The following is a 20,145-nucleotide window of genomic DNA, read 5'->3' as shown; positions in this document are numbered from 1 at the left end:
GCTGCACCGCTGACTGGGAGCCGCCAGAGGTAAGCCCACGCCCCAAACCCCTACCACAACCCTGAGCCACCCCCCAAACCCAAGCCCCTTCCTGCACCCCAAACCCCTCATCCCTGGCCCCATCCCAGAGCCTGCATGCCCAGCCCAAATCCCTGCCCCTCTCCCGCACTCCAACCCCCTGCTCCACCCTAAGCCCCTGCCACATCCCAAACCCCTCATTCCCAGCTCCGCTGGGTCACAGGCATCAACAATTTTCAACTGAGTCGCCAGAAAAAAAGTTTGAAAACCACTAGCCTAGGGGGCACACCCCAGCCCTATGCACTCAGCCATCCTTCCTCGTGCCACTCATCGGGAAGCAAACCAATGATACGCGTGATGGTGGTCTCTGTGCTGTGACCTGTGGAGAGCCCACCATGCTCATGGCCATGCACAAGATTTCCTAGCAGAGCTGCCTAGAACAAGCTCTCCTCTCGCTATTGCTTTGTGTCGCTTTTTTTGAGACAATGAGACCAGGCTCCACTTCACCAACCACAATGTTGAATCAAGAATTGCAGACACTTTTCACATAACTAGAACTTAGATGCCAGTCATTTCTCTCCACCTCCATCATTAGGGGAAAACACACCACTAATAGAATGTGATGCTGAGTTCTTGTTGACTTTAATTCACCTTTGACAGCACATGGAGGGACCATTTCTAGGAATGGGGTGATAGTTCTCATTCTATGCCCACGTTGCCCCTGACTTCTCTGATTTGATACCAAGGGTCAGATCCTCAGCTGGTGTAAATGCTCCAAGCAACCATGATCAGCCACAGCAGACGATCTGCCCCCAAGGCAATAGGTACTTTTTAACATAGGTTAGATGGTTGTTCAGATGCTGTCCTGATAGGCCCAGTACAATAACTAATCTAATTGTTCTAGCATGTATGTAGCACTTTACACATTCAAAGCACTTCATTATTATTTATTTGGTTTGCGGTAGCAACCAAAGTGTCCCAGCCCACTTTGCTAGACACTATACAGACATGACAAAATATGATCCCTGCCCTGAAGAACTTATAATTTAAGTATAAGATGAGAAACAAGAGGTAGATCCAACAAATAACTTGGAGAGCACAGAGCAACACTGAGACTATTACGATTTTATCATGATAAGCAGGGATCACTCACAGCTGCAGATCCAGGCACCAGCGCTCCAAGCATGTGCCTGGGGGGGACAAGCCGCAGGAGGCACCCTGCTGGTCCCTGTGAGGGCGGCAGTCAGGCACGCCTTCGGTGGCGTGCCTGAGGGAGGTCCACTGGTCCCGTGGATTCAGCAGAAATTAGGCGGCGAGTACGTTGAAGCCGCAGGACCAGGGACCTCCCGCAGGCAAGCCGCCGAAGGCTGCCTGACTGCCGTGCTTGGGGCAGCAAAAAAGCTAGTGCTGCCCCGGTCACTCAGAGATACACACTGTACAGATTCTTTTAGAATCCTGACAACATCATTGTGAGGCGGATGGGTGAGGTGGATACTGCAGTATTAGGCGCGGGGAGACACAGGAACCTGACCATAACAGCTGTTTCAGGTACCTCCCATTCCAAAATAAATGTCACTTGATTCCAGAATAGTTCACTTTGGAAGTGGCATAATTATTCTGGAACAAAAGTGACTTTTACTCCAGAATAGAGTGTCCATACACAGAGAAATTCCAGAATATCTATTCCAGTCAACTCCCTCCCTATAGGCAAGCCCTGAGACAGAAGATGAAACAACTTTCCCAAAGCCACATGGTAAATTCTGAGGCAGTGCTTTAAAACACAAGACTTCCTAACTCAACTTTGTGTTCATTCCTCCAGACCACACTACCTTTGTAGAAAGGTAAGGACTAGAAAGCCAATTATAGAGCCAGATTTTTAAGGCCAAGAGGTCCCATTATGATCAACTAGTCTGACCTCCTGCAGAATATTTCATTGTTTGCCTTACAAATTCCTTCTTAAAACTCTTCTTCTCTGGCATGCAGAGTCCACTGTCCATCATGCTGATCAACGTTTCCTTCTGCTCCCTTGTCTGTCTGTATCCATCTGTTGTTTCTTGTCACATATTTAGATTGTATGCTCTAAGTATATGGGGGGGACTGACTTTTTGCTCTGTGTTTGTGCAGTGCCTAGCATAATGGGCTCTTGCCAGAGAACCTTACCCATCAACCCTTACTGTCATTGCCACCTGTAATCATGATTTTTGGACCTTGACACTTGTCTGGTAGGTATCATGTTGAGACCAGCCACTCGTGTCACATTAACTTTTGATATTTTAGGTCACTACAGTCATCATCACACAGCTTCCTCTCTTTGGATGACAGCAACTTTCATGACACCTTTTCTCTTCTGATGCCTTCCTGTTTGCCAGTAATGGGCCAGATTGTCATCACTCTCTACATCACAGATGAACATGACGACAAACGGAACGTGGAAGGAGACCAAGTGACAGTAGAATTACCAGCGTTGCACAATTACAGGTCAACAATTGACCTATTTTCTGGTCTTTTCTTTTTCCTAATTGACTGTTTGAGGTAAAGGAGCAGAGCAAAGCATTGCGTTGTATATCGGGTTAGATTTTGCAGGTATCATGTTAAATGGAAATAAGCATAGGCAGCGCAACACTCACATTTTTCAGGTTTCCTAACACTTTCCATTATCGCTTCCTATTTTTGATGATGTGTAACTTCAGCAACTATTAACTTCTCGAGCTCAGATTTTCCATGCTTAGCGCTTGCCTCAGATTGAAGTTTAATGATACATTAATCAAAGAGGTTGCACTCATTTTCCAGATGGTCAGTCAAAAAGAGGTGCTTTTTTGATACCTAAAAAAAATCTCCAGGCACTGTTTGAACAGTTTTCATGTCACAGTCAATAGGAGCAGGGACTCCCGATTTGGCAGGGACGTAGTGCAGAGGTCAGAGAGGTGCCTTTTACTGGCATCACGAGAATCTGCCCATATTTGACCAAGTTACAATTAAGAATATCACCATTTTCACCGTGGAATTCATTGCACCCTTTGGTTGAAGTTTTTATGGCTATTAGGGAGTTAGGTGATCAATGTCCATTGAATTTCATCAGAACATAAGAATGGCCCTACTGGGTCAGACCAAAGGTCCATCTAGCCTCGTATCCTGTCTTCCGACAGCGGCCAATGCCAGGTGCCCCAGAGGGAATGAATAGAACAGGGAATCATCAAGTGATCCATCCCCTGTCGCTCATTCCCAGCTTCTGGCAAACAGAGGCTAGGGACACCATTCCTGCCCATCCTGGCTAATAGCCTTTGATGGACCTATCCTCCATGAATTTATCTAGTTCTTTTTTGAACCCTGTTGTGGTCTTGGCCTTCACAACATCCTCTAGCAAGGAGTTCCACAGGTTGACTGTGTGTTGCGTGAAGAAATACTTCACACAATTTCAGTTGGATTTGCACGCCGAACTCCCGTAGATGCCTTTAAAAACTTCTTCCTACTAGCTCACAGGCTCCACTGAGCCTCCTGCATCACTTTGAGACAAATGTACGCAGTGACAGCTCTGAACAGGACATAGACAACCTTGCTACTAAAATACCTTTTGGCACAGAGGAAAGCACACTGGCCTAGGAGCCAGGACACTGTGAGTGGAAGGCTCATCTAGTCCACATACTGATATTAATCATTTTCTGCAATTCACAGTCTTTCCTATTGAGCAAGGCAGGTATCATTCCCGGATGGGTAACTAAGAACACCCAGTGCACAAGTGTGCGACTGGCAGAGCTGAGAATAGAAAATAAGTGTACAACATGGCAGACCCAAATTTCATCCACTCACTTGCCCTGCCTTTCAGAAGGACTATCCATGTGTATCTTCTGGGCTATGGCATGTGTAGGCTAATTCTACAGAGCCACAAAGTATGTAGAGACCCCCCCCCGCATTGTTAGATGAACTAGCACTATGTAATACAAATCACAATTAAAAAAAACAAATAGGACCCAGGAGTCCCAGTTCTCAGCCCTTTTCTAAATTTAACCTCTAAGATCACACACTCCTCCTAGAGCCGGGAGGTCTACTGCTGTCTAGCAAGCATCTGCATGTGAGGGAATTTCTTTGTTTCTCCAGTCTTCTTTAATTAAAAACACTTTGGAAATTCCACTCACAAAATGAATTTCAATCCTATCAAGACTATAAAGCAAATCGCTCATGGTCTTTAATCACCTGACCACATTCTATTTGTCGCAGGATAGTGGCACTATAAAGTATGGGATATGCTGATTACGGAAAAGGTTGTTGCCAGGAAAGGTGATAAAAGCAACCAATGTTTTACAGTTTGGCTGCCTTTTCTCTACGCTGTGGTCACGGGGCACATAAAGATATCTACTCACAGTGCAATGCCTCCTTTGCCACTACCACCTCCTGCAGCAAGGATGCACAGCATCAGTAAAGGCAGCCTGTGTGTGTGCTGTAGCAACATTGTCATGTCAACTGCTTTATGTAAGTAAAACGGGTACTGGGAAACCTTTCCAATGTAGACACAGCCTTAGCAATCCTTATACCATAGTGATGGTTTTGTAGGGAAGGTATTTCGGCCTAGGAGTTGGGAGATGTGGGTTCAATGCCTAGTTCTTCCATTGATGCCTTATTGACATTTAATCTCTCTGTGCATTAGTCCCTCATCTGTAAAATGGAGACAGTAATACTTTCTTTGTCCATCTTATCTATTTAGATTGGAAGCTCTTTGGGATAGGCACTGGTTTTCACCGTGTATATGTCTGTACAGTGTGTAGCACAACCAGGCACTAGTTTAATACAAACAAGCAATACCTCTTCTGAGTTGTTTTGTTTTCCTTGACTCTGCTACCCCTCACCTCTAATATACCTCACTCACAGACCATGACTGCACCCCTATAACTTTACCCGCCACTTCTTTTTCTTCACTACCCGAGACTCTCTAAAATAACATCCTAACAGTTTTCCTAAAAGCTGTGCTAGTGTATAGACATTTACACTTGTTTGACTTGTTTACAGTTCTGAATAATATGGAAAATCAATGTAATCCAATGGCAAACCCAATCAACAAAGAACAAATTCTTGCTGAGAAAGAGGTTGCCTAAGTATTTTGTCTTTTGTAGCTCCCATTGATGTCCACAGCAAAACTAGACAAACTCATGGAGGATAGGTCCATCAATGGGAACTAGATAAATTCATGGAGGATAGGTCCATCAATGGAAACTAGATAAATTCATGGAGGATAGGTCCATCAATGGGAACTAGATAAATTCATGGAGGATAGGTCCATCAGTGGAAACTAGATAAATTCATGGAGGATAGGTCCATCAATGGGAACTAGATAAATTCATAGAGGATAGGTCCATCAGTGGAAACTAGATAAATTCATGGAAGATAGGTCCATCAATGGCTATTAGCCAGGATGGGCAGGGGTGGTGTCCCTAGACTCTTTTTGCCAGAAGCTGGGAATGAGTGACAGGAGATGGATCACTTGATGATCACCTGTTCTGTTCATTCCCTCTGAGGCACCTGGCACTGGCCACTGTTCGAAGACAGGATACTGGGCTAGACGGGCCCTTGGTCTGACCCAGTATGGCCGTTCTTATGTTCTTATGTTCTCCCTTGGCTCTTAAACAATCATTTCTCTGGTACAACAGTCACAGCCAGCTCTGCTTCTGTATTGTCAGAACCAGCTTTCTTAAAAGGTGAGGAGGGATTGTGGTGATGTGGTGACTGAGTTGCAATGCAAACCTCACCATTTATTACTCCTCAAGGGTGGCTTCACACCCTGAATAAAACTGTGTTCTCAGATTCACACTGTGGGTAGAGCGGTGTATGGAGCGGTTAAGCCGCAGTCACATAGTCGTGGCAGTATCTGGACTAGATCTGGGAATCCTGACTCCCAGCCCATGCTCTAACCACTAGTTAAGACACCATGCTCATTGGCAAATTCTCTTTTGGGGCAGAGGACAGTACTATCTAGTTCCCGGTAATCAACACCAAGACTTTTTTATTTTAAATTAACTTGGTCATTTGTCAAAAACGGAAGCACCTTTCACTCATCATAGCCTCAGTAACAGCTCCTTGATAGAGCCAGTGTCACCTAGTGGACAGACCACTTACCTAGGACTCAGATATTTGGGGTCTATTCCCAGCTGTGCTGCTGGACAATCATGGGCAAGTCACATCACCTCTTTGTGCCTCAATTTCCCCATCAGTAAAATGGGGGTGATGATACTACCCTCGTGAGTAAAATGCTTTGAGATCTCCTAATGAAATGTGCCAGGTAAGCAGTAGGTGTTATTATTAATTGCCATCCTTATGCTCACTACGTGCCCAGGTCCATGCTCCAATCAATGCTGACTGTTCCTCCACTCCCAGATGTCTCAGTGGAACTGTAGGTTGAGTAAGCACTTAGCACTTTGCAGAGTCTAACCCACACGGCAGGGAGTTTTTCTGTTTGATTGTCACATCACCATTGTCTTCTGACTCTTTCCGGCTCAGATAGCTGTGAGTCAGCATATTATCAAAGACACTCTGGGGAAAATCCAGCCATGTCTGTACGAGTCGCTCTTCTTCGAAGATGCAGCTTGGTTTTGCTGTCCATGTACTTGCACTTGCTGATTTACTCAGAGAAAAGGGCCTCTGTACTATGTGGCAATGTGGGACTCAGTCACCTAGCAAATCCTCTTTTCCCCACGTGTAGCAGCAGGGGAGCCCTGAATTATGCAGCGATATCAATGAATATCAAAGTGAGTCTTGGCTCTTCAGCGGCATGGATATATTTCTTAAATCATCCCACACCATCTGGCACTCTGAGTGCCCATCCCCACACAAAACAGGGATTCCTAGTGGGGCAGTAGTGGAGGGAGAACACTTTTGGATTTTCTGATATTTCTGGTATGAGCAAAACCATTGCAAAAAAGTGAAAGACACATTCACAGGCCTTAGATCATGGGGGTCTGCTCTTGTGTCTGCCCGCAGCAGCAAATCATTGGTGTCGCTGATCAACGCAATCCCCAAGTTTAGACAGGCAAACCCACTATATGCCCCAGTGCAACTTAATCTGGTTCAAAGCAGAAATAAACCGCATCAGTGGAAATCACAGCTTACAACTGCTTTGCCTGTCCACACTGCGGGTTTGCAGCAGCACAGCTAACTTGGTGGTTAAACCCCAGTGCAAATAAGGTCCGACCAACTGCAGACACTCTAACCAGAGGTCTGGAAGACAGGGAGGGGCTATGAGAGGTGTACACTGTCATCTAACCTTATTAGACAGCATGGTGATAAAAAGCCAAAGCAGAGGCTATACTAGAGCGCCACCTGGTGTACTATCCCTGGAACTGCATTATTACTAGATGATTATTATGCATCTGACGAAGTGGGTATTCACCCACAAAAGCTCATGCTCCAAAATGTCTGTTAGTCTATAAGGTGCCAGAGGATTCATTGCTATTATTACTAGAGTATATGTAAGGCTGAGAGAGTGTCCCAGCTCCTCAGCAATAAGAACTAGGAAGACATAACAGGGACTCACCAGCTGGAAGAGCAGGAGATACAGCAAACAGCAGCTAATTATAAAATGGCCCCCTAAGATTGCAGCTGTCTGGCTCTGCTCAGTTGAAAAGAACAGCCCCAGAAAGCCATACTGGGGGGCAAGGGAGAAACGTCCCTACAAGAAGGGAATCCTGGGTTGGTGACAGTTAGGTGGGACCAGGGAGTCACTTAGAAAGAAGCTCCTGGAGACAAGGCCCAGTATTGCTATCACCATTGTATTCAAGGGGCCATGTGTATACAAGAGTGAGGAAACAAAGGATGCTGTGTCAAAAGTCTTGGTGATGGTCCTTTCAAAACAACCAAGCTAGCCCTATAGCTTTCTAGTGAATATCCAAAGCCACCACGCAAAAAAACAGATCTTATCCTTGGGCCCAGTGTCTCACTTTCCAGATGATATGGGGCTGGGAGCATTGTGAAAACAGTTCTCACCTGCCCCAGTAGATTCAGGGCTACCAACTGTACCCAGCACTGAAATCACTTGTAGGCATTACTTGCCACAACTTCAGGTGGGAGTAGAATGGTGTTTTGATCCAGCATTTTGGTATTACGTTCCAACAGAATCACACTGCCTCGGGAGCCTGCCACTTTAGCTCTGAGGGTCCCCAGTTCAAATCCTGCTGCCGTGGCCATCCGAGATAGAACATTGCACACCCTTCCCCACTCGCTCCTGTAATAGACGCATGTTCTAATCCTTGCTCTGACTCCTGGTGAGCTGGTACTAGTGTTGTGTGTGTGGTGCCTGGCTCAGAGAGGATAAAGGCCCTATTACTAGTGTCAAGTGAAGGAAAATGTCTTTACCTCAGGTGGTTGAGGCCTATAGCATGGGAGCTAGAAGATCAAGCTTCCAATCTCAGCTCCCTAACTGAGTGAGTGTTGGTTGCGTCCCCTCTCTGAGGCCTACATTCCCCCTCTGTTCTTGGCAATACCGGCCCTCACAGCTGTGAGAGGTTTATGCTTGGAGTGTGGGGAATGTGCATGAGTTTGAACTGGGTAAGGTGCTTTGGGAGACCATTTGTATAAAAGACTCCATAGAAAATGAAGTTGTATTCAGTGTGTCACATCCTTGTTCACTGGTTCTGCCTGAGGAGATAAAGCTCACTTTGGGCCTAGAAATTACGTGGCTGGGTGCTGAAAGTTGAGCACCTGCTGGTAATTTTCCTTTGGTCCATCATTTGTGAGCTTGGTTCCTGACTGTGATCTGCATTTGTATCCAAGTAAGGAGAGGGATGGGGTCTGCGCTAACAATACAGAGAAAGCTACCACAGAGATGCAGCTCAAAGTCTAAACCTAAATGTAGGACAGGAATGCTCCGATCTCAGCTGCGGGGGAAGAATGCCTTCAGTTGCAAGAGTCTTGGCCTCAGATCTTTGACCCAAACAACCAAAATGTTGCTGACTCAACCAAGTGCACTCACTTCATGCGATGGGAATCGAAAGTTTGGGCAGCGTAATTAGGTTAAACTGTTTTCTTGATAGTTTGCGCTGGTTAGGCCTCAACTGGAGTATTGTGTCCAGTTCTGGGCACCGCATTTCAAGAAAGATGTGGAGAAATTGGAGAGGGTCCAGAGAAGAGCAACAAGAATGATTAAAGGTCTTGAGAACATGACCTATGAAGGAAGGCTGAAGGAATTGGGTTTGTTTAGTTTGGAAAAGAGAAGACTGAGAGGGGACATGATAGCAGTTTTCAGGTATCTAAAAGGGTGTCATCAGGAGGAGGGAGAAAACTTGTTCACCTTAGCTTCCAATGATAGAACAAGAAGCAATGGGCTTAAACTGCAGCAAGGGAGATTTAGGTTGGACATTAGGAAAAAGTTCCTAACTGTCAGGGTAGTTAAACACTGGAATAGATTGCCTAGGGAAGCTGTGGAATCTCCATCTCTGGAGATATTTAAGAGTAGGTTAGATAAATGTCTATCGGGGATGGTCTAGACAGTATTTGGTCCTGCCATGAGGGCAGGGGACTGGACTCGATGACCTCTCGAGGTCCCTTCCAGTCCTAGAGTCTATGAGTCTATGAGTCTATAGCACCATATTTGCATATTGAACAACCGAGCTTCAGATTTTATCTGTAAATTGGCCCAATTTGGGGCCTCTAGCCATGCAAGTCAATGGGAGGAGGGACTGTCTAGGCAGACTTGGGTGTCAGGTGGATAATTGCCCGGTGACAGGACCTAGAAATAAAAATCTCCAACTGGATCTCATAGCAGCTATGCTAAGAAAAGGGCAAATGTGGTCTTTCATTGCATAGCAAGAATGTTATCCCCGTGCTCAGGAAACATGGTGATATTAAGATACAGCTGTACATTTCACTCATTACTTTTGCTGCCATGATTACTTGCATCCGGGGAAACACAGATTGATTACAGCTGGGTGGAATTTTGCAAACAAATTGTCTTTTATCAGAGAGGCAAACAAAAATGACCCTTTTTTCAGAAATGAAACATTTTGCGAAGCCAGTTAGATTTCTTTTGGCAAAGCATAACTTTTCAAAAGTTTTTAATAGAAACTGCAATTTTTAAAAAAAATTAACTAGCCTATTGGGCTTTTGGCCTTCATTTTTCAATTATTAATTATTATTATTTTATTAATGACTATTATTATTTGCACTACAGTATCACCTAGGAGCGCCAGCCAGGGACCAGGAACCCACTCTGTTAGGCACTATAGAAATACAAAACAAAAGGACAGGTACAAAATTCATTTTAGTTCTTGCACTTCTTCTCCTTGTACATTTATGCTTCCCACACAGTTGTCTTCTTCGGGCTTTGTGTTCTAACGTCCTTACGTTCCGCCGTCATTGAACCTCGGTGTTTTGTGTTTAGCTGTTCTCATTATACCTCCCTTCTTTTTTGTGTGTGTAATTGTGTGTTCAGTCATTAAACCTTCTTTGTGTTCAGTCATCAACGTTGCTGGTTTGGTTTTGTTGCATTGCTGGTTTTGACTGGACGGCTCAGCCACCTGGGAGGATTTTTTTTTTCAAAATCAAAGTGTCTTTTTGAAAATCTTTGATTTCAAACTAAAAAAAAAAATCATTTTTGAAAATGAAAAAATGCCTCTGACATGGTGTATCTATCTCCCACTGGTCCCGCAGAGGTTAATGTGCATTGTGGGCTGAGGAAGCCGCTCCTGTGTCCCTGCTGGGCATGCTCAGTCTGGAGACAGAGTATCTATTGGGTTTCTGGGAAGTGGGCAGGCGGAACCCCACCCACTGCTAAAGGATCACCCCCCAGCCTAAGGGGAGGACCCACAGGACCTCAGAACCCCACTGATTTCGGGGGACAACTAATAAAAGAACAGGGACAGGAGTGCAGTCAAAGGGTCATAAGAAGGAAACCTGATGGGGACACCGAGCAGAGAACCTGATTTGGGCTGGACTGCCATGGAGGAAGGATGTGTATCGCAAGCTCCCTCCAGAGAGCTGCGGGAGCCCCAGTCCACACTGACCAGGCACGCCAAACCCAGGCGGATCCCGGACTGCCTGCGCAGACCTGGGAGGGAACTGAACCTGTTGGAAACCTCTCCAGCTGAAAACCCCAGGGACCAAAGGACCCGTGGACTGCTGCACTGAAAGACAGGATAGGAAGTGGCCCAGGGGAAATAGACACTGGCCCAGCCATAAGACCGTGAAACTAGTCAGTGTGTTTTGGTGGGAGCCCCGCTGACCCAGTGGCGGAACAAACCGCCATTGTTTGGGCCCGGGGCTGGGACCCAGTGGGGTAGTGTGGGCCTGGGTCCCCCTACTCTCTGCTACGAACCCCATCCCTGGGGTGGCAGCCTTCCCAAATTAGGCTTGTGTTTCTCTGTTGTCTGCCAGAGTTAGGACAACAGGCTGTTTGCTGCTCCACCCTGCCTGAGGGCCTGAGCATCCCAGACTGCATGTTTGTTGCTCTACCCTGTCTGAAATCCTAAGGGCTAGTGTTTTGGTGCTCCACCTGGCTTGAAGATCTGAGACCCTGCGAAGCGGCCCCAAAGAACTCTGACCACTAGGTCACACTGCATTGAGAGACAGGGTAGCCCAAAGAACTCTTACCGCTAGGCAACATTTTCCCATTTTTGTGGGTTAGACCATCAGAGCAACTATAGCGGCTTGGGAATAAAGCCCCCCACCAATCATACATGACTGGACATCCCTGGGTGGATCTACCCCACGACAGTGTGCAATAAAAATTATGCAGAAAATGTCAAACAACAAATCCATTCTATTTTGAAAACTGACGGGATGAAAATGATCTTGGGGATTTTCAACCAAGGTAGCAATCTAATTATGTGGGTATAGATAAATGGGCATGTGGAGGGGGAGATCCTAGTGTGGATGCAGTTATACTGATACAAAAAGTTCTTATGGTGATCTAGCTTATTCTGGTTTGGTGTAATTGTGTCAATGCTAGGGGTTTTTACCAGTACAACGATGTTGTAAAAAATTACATCCCTACCCAACATAGAACTTCTGTGTGCTGTCCAGCCCTAAAGAACAAAAGAGTGAAATCCAGGGAAAGTGAAAATGCAAGTTAGTGCTACTGCTGAGACTTCCATAAAGATTTAGGTCTAGATTGTGCTTGAATAGTTAGTTATATCCACAACCCCACAACGTCTCACTGAAGCCAATAGGTCTATTTGTGTGAGTAAATGCATCAAAGTGTGTAGGGAGTCCATAATTACATTGGCTTACATCTGGGATCGAGGCAAGATGCATTACACTTGCTTGTTCTCTGTACCAAAAATAGCAGGATGGGATCAAAATGTTTTCCATCAGGGACAGCCAATCTTTTTACAAAGCCTCTGACTCAAAAGTTGCTTTATTACAGATTTCTTTCGCCCTGCTCCAACTGCCTGGAAAAGTGAAGAATTAGGCTTGTTCTACCATACACCCTTGCCCCTTCCCATTTTCCTATGTATATGTAACCCCCAAGGAGATTACATAGATTCCTGGAGCTCTGTTTGCTGGCAGCTCAGGGAGGAGAAGCCGAGGCAAACTCAGAATCTGCCCGGCAACCATAGGGCATGAGAAGCCCCTCCCAGGGAGTTGAGGAGAGGGGAGAAGCCATTTGGAAGAGGCTGGAGCCAGTGAGGGCCAGGGCAGGACTTGCTGTGTGGGCAGCTGGTGTGTCCCAGGCCTGCATGCAGGGTTCCCCCGGCGAACTGGCCTCTAGGGACCTGACCGCAGATCCCCCAGCTGGATTTTCCTTCCCTGCGGATGATTCTCAATTGTTACATTTGCTGAGAAATTTCCCCAGCCAGGCTGGGTTCACCTCCAGCTCCCCTGGTGAGACCAGTCCCCACATGGTCAGCGCTGCTAGTCCAGGGCTGCTGCCTGCTGGGTGTGTGACTGGAGGCTGGGCTAGGAGTCTACAGTTTGGATGTTAGGGTAGTTGTATAACCTACACCTCGAGCCCTGCACCCCTTTGTGGTGAGAGGAAATCCTAGGACCAGCGCAGCCTGAATCCTGCCTGAGGAGGATCCCTGCCAGCAGCCAGCAGCCACTCTGCAGTGACTGAGGAGTCCAGCGTCGTCTTCAAACCTGAAGGTCATTCATGGAGTTTGTGAGTGCACCAGCTTTTAGTTAGTTAATCAGGGAATTTGTTTTAGGGACCCCCTACTCTCTGAACTGTGTCCTCAAACCAGGGAGGGAGGGTTTGAGGATTTTATAACCTGCTGCATATTACACCTGTGGAGGGATTTACCACCTCCTCCCACTTGTAGGTCCTTTGAGCTGTACTGAACCCAGTCAGCCACACTGCTAATCCACTGCAGAGAATTTTTTAGGTCATCAAGGGACCCAGCAAAGTACACGTACCAACAGGACACTAATTTTACACTTGTTACATCAAGTCAGGGGTATTTTCAGTATGGGCACCAGTGACCCTAAAAATAGTGTTTCACCCTGTTATGTTGTATTTGTTGCCTGTTTAATATAACTGTTGTGTTGAATATATTTTTATGTGTTGTGTTATTTCTTGGAAGTCTCCAACTATCTGGCAAGTAAGTGTGGATTCCCCTGTAGTTAGAATTTTCCGCCCAAGCTGCCCTGGTGACTCTGCCAGGAAGGAGCGAGGGGGGTGGAGGCACCGCCAAATAATTTCATAACAAAAAAAAGAAAAAAGATTCACCCTGCTGAGTGGGTGGCGGGATCCAAAAAAAGCCAGACCTGTCCATCAGAACCTGTAAGCGGATTGCCATTAAAGGAGGTAATCAGGTAGAGAGGGACACTACATATAGAAAAGAGTTTAAAGTAGAATTGACTGAAAAACCAAGTCCTAAATCATTTTTAGAAGTTTCAGCTGGTTGGAAAACTGAGGAAAAAATAGACAAATTTTCATTGCAATAGTTAAGTGATTCATCAAAAAAAAATGAACATACAAAAAAAGGAAGACTGACCAATGACATGAAGACTATCAGAGAAGGGATGTAACTGAGTGAGCATACCAACTGCATTCTTTGCTGTCATCTGCTGGAGAGCAGGGGGAGTCAATTGAGAAAGGCAATACCTCGTTTACATATTAACTGGCTATTTTGGGGACATTGGGGTATCATTTGACTATATTTTGTACTTGGGGACAATATTTTGGAGATTATCCTGTTGGAAACCACCTGGGCAAAGCCTGGATACTGACCGGGTTGGGGTCACCCTGAGGGAGACTAACGTTTGCTGAGGCTGGGGACAGAGGCCTGGGATTTAACCAAACTTCAAAGAAAGAGAGAGTATGTTTTGGTTTGCCATTAGAAATGTCTTTTTTGGTGGCAGAGGTGCTGCTGGATTGAGATCAGTGTTTCTCAATGGACCAGTGCTGTTCTGTAGCAATCTCCACGCCAGTCCCTGAAATTTTCCTGAGACATTTTAGGAAAGCAGCAAGCCCGTCCCTGGTATCAGAAAGGTTGAGATGCACTTTTTTTGATTACTGGTCCTTTTGCAACTGAAAGAGCTGAGTTGAGAACAGCAGCTGCCTTTGTAAGCAGAGCTCAGCTTTGATTCCTGCTGTCTGATGAGAAGAAGGCAGAGCTCAGTTGCCATTTTTGTCACCTGGCCAGCAGTAGATAGCGCAAAGTGGTAGGTGGGTACAACCACACATACAGCAGAAGAGTAGCTGACAAAGCAATTGGATGGACTGCGGTGGGAGCAGAAAGCTTTGCAGCCACTGTTTCACTGGTGCCCTCTGGTAAGGCCTCCCTGTCCTAGATGCTAAAATCATTATAGCAGGATGGGTGGCAGAGCCTGAGAGCTGCTTAAGAAACAGGGCCCCTGATTTTCCTGAGACCACAAACTGAGAGTGGGGAAAACTGGAGATTCATGAACTGTGAATAGGGGATTGGGAGGTAGAAAAACTGCATCAGCTACTCAGGATCCAATTGTTTGGGGCTATGAGGCATGCCGCCCTGAGGTGGTAGAAAGTGATAAATTGCAAAATTTGTCCAAGTTCACCCTTTCCTTTCCCCAATAAAACTTATTTGTTTAAACCTCTGTTGAATGTGCTTGCGAGTGGGTCCAGCTTTGCCTACCAAAGGTGCCCAGAGTGGATGTGGGTTCCCAGATTACTGGGTGGAGGCTCCAGTCAACAGCAAGCTCCTGTACCAGAGACACTGGGATTTGTCAGGGTTATCTGTCCTCATGCGCCACATGTATAAGCCAATCACTAACTACTGAGGCTTTGGTGAGATGCCCCTATAGACAAATTACTGAAACATTGTTCATTACTTTCTCCACTGTTAGCTGTTCTAGGAGACAGATTACCAGACTGCTGGACTGACTAGGTCTGGAAATTCCTGTGTGATGGCTGTGTTACCCTCAGTTTTTCATTCAATGATTTTGGAATTACAGGCAAGGTTCCTCCCCTCCTTTTCTCCCAACCCCTAACTCTTATGTTATTGGTGCTGTATAAATACCATAGAGTAGACAGATCCCGTTAGAACTACTTCTGTCACTCAGTCTACTCTCTCCCAAGGCGTTGGTGCTATTGGCTATTATTCTAAAGGCTCAGCTGGCCAAAGCCACCAGCAAAAACCCTGGAGGAAAGAGAAGGTATCAAGGACTAGGAAGCTGGAAAGGAAATACAGTCACAAGATAAGAGTCACCTGTGAAATACCTCCACCCGCTGCTCAACCTGGCCACTACTAACTCCATCAAAGGAACCCCTTTTAGCAATATCCACCAATATGCTGTTGTCATAAACAGATAGTTAAGGGTTAATAGAACAGGAGTACTTCATGTCTCTTTTGCCTGTAAAGGGTTAACAAGATCAGTAAGCCTGGCTATCACCTGACCACAGGCTCAATCAGGGGACAGGATACTTTCAAATCTTGAGGGAGGGAAGTTTTTTTTGTGTGCTGTTAGTGTTTGATGGTTGTTCACTCTGGGGGCTAAGAGGGACCAGATGTGCAACTAGGTTTCTCTCCAATCTCCTTGATACAGGCTCTCGTAAGTTCAGAATAGTGAGTACTAGGTAGATAAAGCAAGTTAGGCTTATGTTTGTTTTCTTTATTTGCAAATGTGTATTTGGCTGGAAGGAGTTCAAATTTGTATTTTGCTGAAAGGATTTTACTTTGTACTTGTATACTTAGGCTGGAGGGTAATCCCAGTGTCTATAGCTGAAAGACACTGTAACATATTCCATCTTAAATTTACAAAGATAATTTTTACTGTTTTTTTCTTTCTTTAATTAAAAGCTTTTCTTGTTTAAGAACCTGATTGTTTTTTTATTCTGGTGTGAGATCCCAGGGGACGGGGTCTGGATTCACCAGGGAATTGGTGGGGAGAAAGGAGGGAAGGGGGAGAGAAAGGTTAATTTTCTCTCTGTGTTAGGATTACTTTCTCTCTCAGGGATAGTCTGGGAGGGGGAGAGAGAAGGAGGGGGGAAGGTGAATTTTCCTCTCTGTTTTAAGATTCAAGGAGTTTGAATCACAGTGATCTTCCAGGGTAACCCAGGGAGGGGAAGCCTGGGAGAGGCAACGGTGAGGGAAAGGTTTACTTTCTTTGTGTTAAGATCCAGAGGGACTGGGTCTTGGGGGTTCCCAGGCAAGGTTTTGGGGGACCAGAGTGTACCAGGCACTGGAATTCCTGGTTGGTGGCAGCGCTACAAGTACTAAGCTGGTAATTGAGCTTAGAGGAATTCATGCTGGTACCCCATCTTTTGGACGCTGAGGTTCAGAGTGGGGAATTATACCATGACAGCTGTATTGCCAGGAAAATACATGAGAATATTGAGAAGCTTTCTGTGACTGGCCTGGTGGAGTGACCTTTTTCAAGCCCAAACAAATTCATTTAAAAAAAAAAATCCTTTGTGAAGTGTTTTCGATACCGGTGATGGCTTTTGCTAATGCAGCTGCTTTCGTTAATATAGCACATTGTGCTCTAAAAATTGGTAGCAAAAGCAAATACACACATCAACACAGCACAGCCAAACCTGCTATTTATCTGTAAAATGAAGTGGCAGGTTCTAGCACCTGGAGATCTGTCAATTTACTGGGGGCCCAGTATTCCCAATAAAGCTGTTGATGACTTTTTAGGATAATGGGACACATTCAGAGCTGAGTCTGCTATGCCTTCGCTGCAAAAAGAGGTGTGTTTCTGACACTGCGCTAGCTGTCCCGCTGTAAAGTCCTAGTGGGGACAAAGCACAGGTAGCTTTCACCTGGATGTAGTTAGTCAAGATCAACCCTATACCCTCGACCTGGGGTTTACCTCAGCTAGATACATCCAGATAAAAACTACAGAGCCTATCTCCACTAGGATTCTACACAGGGAGCTGTCTCACGTTAGCCATCTCAATGTGAAGACAGAGCCTAAGTTGAATAGAAAATGCTTAAAAATAGATGATACAGTTTGAAACGTCAGTTATTGGTCATTGGGGGTAACATACAGAGTATAGGAGGATGCTAGAATTTTGGTATTGGACAGCACATAACATATACAATCTGCAATGTCCCGGGGGGGTATACGGTGGGTGAAATGAAGATACAGTCAGCACGCTGTGAGGGTACATCACTCATACAAAAAGGTGCAGACAGTCATGGGTATAAATAAGCGGGCCGGGTAATGGGGATAGGATGACCCTCACATGGTGGAGTTCAGTTCGGTTTGGTGGGTTCGGGGCTCAGGGGATAAAGTCCAACAGAGGAGATTTACAGGACTCTTCCCCCTTGTGGGTGCACAAAGTCATGCCGGCTCACTCTTGGTATTGGTGGTGGCCGGTGATGTGCTCTGTGTAAATGTCTTTAGACCACCGAATAGTGTCTGAGACCATTAGGCATCTCATGAGCCGCACGTAGCGATGGCCCACCCTACAGGTCCTCAGTACGCGTTCATTACAGGGGTCCTAGGCACCCAGGACCCCAACGATCAGAGCGTCGGTGTAAACCTCGTAGCCCTTTGCCTGCAGGGTGTCAGTCAAGGAAGCGTACTTTTCGAGTTTGCAGGCTCGGGCTTCGCAGAAGGTTGAGGTCCTATTCTCGAACTGGATCGTCATGTCAACAAGGATGATCTTTTTCCGATCCTCATCCGTGACGACGATGTCTGGGCGCAGTGGGCTGTCGGTGTCGGAGATGGCGCGATTGACGGCGATCTCTCCGAGGTGCGGGGCGATGGCCTTTACTAGGCGGTCGTGGATGGCCTTGTGTCGCAGCTGCCAGGCTCTGGCATAGGGCTTGCAGCTGCACAGAATGTGGGGCAAGGTATTACATGCCCCACTCCCTCTTGCAAGCCATTATCATGTAAGATACTTTGGCTCAGAACCTTCTATCCCCTTTATTTATCACTACAGCTGGTCAGAAAAACTTGGACAGAATCATTTTCCATTGCAGAATGCAGTTCTATCTAAACCAAAAAGCTTCACAAAATTGTGCAGATTTTGCTGACATTTTGTTTTGGAGGGGGGAAAGTTCAGCTAATGTTGAAACATTTTGATATTTTTTATTTTAAATTGTATTAAATGTTTCAACTGATCTGAAACAAAAAGTTTCTGGAATTTTCTTTCACAGAGAATTTTGAAATTTGCAGGTTTATTACAAATTTCAAACAAATATCTAACCTCGGACTCCTGTGCTGAATGGAATTTCTATTCTCCACACAGCTGTACAGGTCACCTCTGACCCTTGTGTGTGTATGAAAGGCAGAGCTGGTCAAAAAAGTAGGAATAAAAAACCATGAAAATATTCCAATATCTTTACTGTTTTGATATCAATTTTTTTATTTTTATTTTTGAAAATTGAAACATTTTGATCAGCGGGGGAAGAAAAGGGGTGTTTGTCCAAATTTGAATTTTCAACAAAAGAGGTCTTCAAAAAATCAAAATCAGAAAAATTTCAACCAGCTCTACTGAAAGGAGTTTGGCTGTCTCAATCCAGTTTCTGGTGGGTAGATGCCCACGTCCCCAAAACCACTGCCACGATTGATGCTAACTAGGAAAGATTAAATAGATATAGGCCCTGTCAATACTAGGCCTGTGTCTACACTAGAAACATTTGACTGGTGTAGGAATACCAGTTTGCTACACCAGCGCTCCGAATGTGGAAAGAGTTATACTGGCTGTGCCTTTACTAGTATAGCTTATTCCACCACCACCATGAGCAAAACAAGCTGCCTTGGTCAAAGTGTGGTTTTGGTGGTACGACTGCCTCTATGCTAGGGGCTTTTGGCCAGAAAACTCTGTTGGGCAGATATCAAACTAGCACAGCTATGCTGGCAGAAGTCTGCAATATAGACATAACCTAAAGGCATTCATAGAAGCACAATTGTCTACTATCCCTCTGTCCCGTTGCTAGAGCAGCAGCCTTTTCTACAGCTACTGTAGCAAGACCATTTAATAGCTTTCACACAAAGTTTGGAAATCCCTTGCCTCTATGATCTGGATTAACGGTGAGCACGGGCAAAAGGGGGAATAAATGGTTTATGGAGATATCTGGGTCTCTGGGTCTCTGGTGTGAATGTAGTCTGGGCTAGCAGGGACCATCAGACTCTTTGGCTTAGACTGAGTTGGGGATGGTGTAGTCTCTTAATTTCTATTGGACCAGTGTCCACCTCAATGAAGACACTGCCGATGCTGGCCACTTGCTGGCAGTCTCCGAGGAGAATAATGGAATAGGATGCAGACAAGACCCCAGGGACAACTTTTCATGTTCAGGGATGGGGCACTCTGGTAGAGAACAGTGTGGGGAAAGCAGTGCCTGTGCTGGAGACAGAGTATATCAATCTGCAGCACTGCGAATGTGGGACCCTTCTCAAATACTAGGAGTCTTGAAAGAGAGAGAAGAGCATCCTTCTCTGCTGATTTACCTCCCTAAGCTCCACCCCCCAGGATTTTACACCAAATACTGACTCCTGTCTTGCTATCAGTCAGCAATTAACCCACATCTGCTGACTCTGAATCACTGACAACCCCCGTACAGACCTCTGCAGGCTAGACAAAGAACGTCTGGCATATTGAGAATGAGTTTCCCCCCACCAAATAGCAGCCAGCGTACAATACAGCAAAGGGTCTCCATACAACTGGATAACCAGGACTCAAAACGAATCCCTTTTCTCTGGCACGCAATGGAAAGCAATATACTGGAAGATCAGCCATTCGTCAGTCTGTACGGCTGCAGCTAGGAAACTGCAGGC

Source organism: Gopherus evgoodei, chromosome 3 (assembly GCF_007399415.2).
Source record: "Gopherus evgoodei ecotype Sinaloan lineage chromosome 3, rGopEvg1_v1.p, whole genome shotgun sequence".
Classification (NCBI taxonomy): Eukaryota; Metazoa; Chordata; order Testudines; family Testudinidae; genus Gopherus; species Gopherus evgoodei.
Note: the sequence above shows the minus strand (reverse complement) of the source record.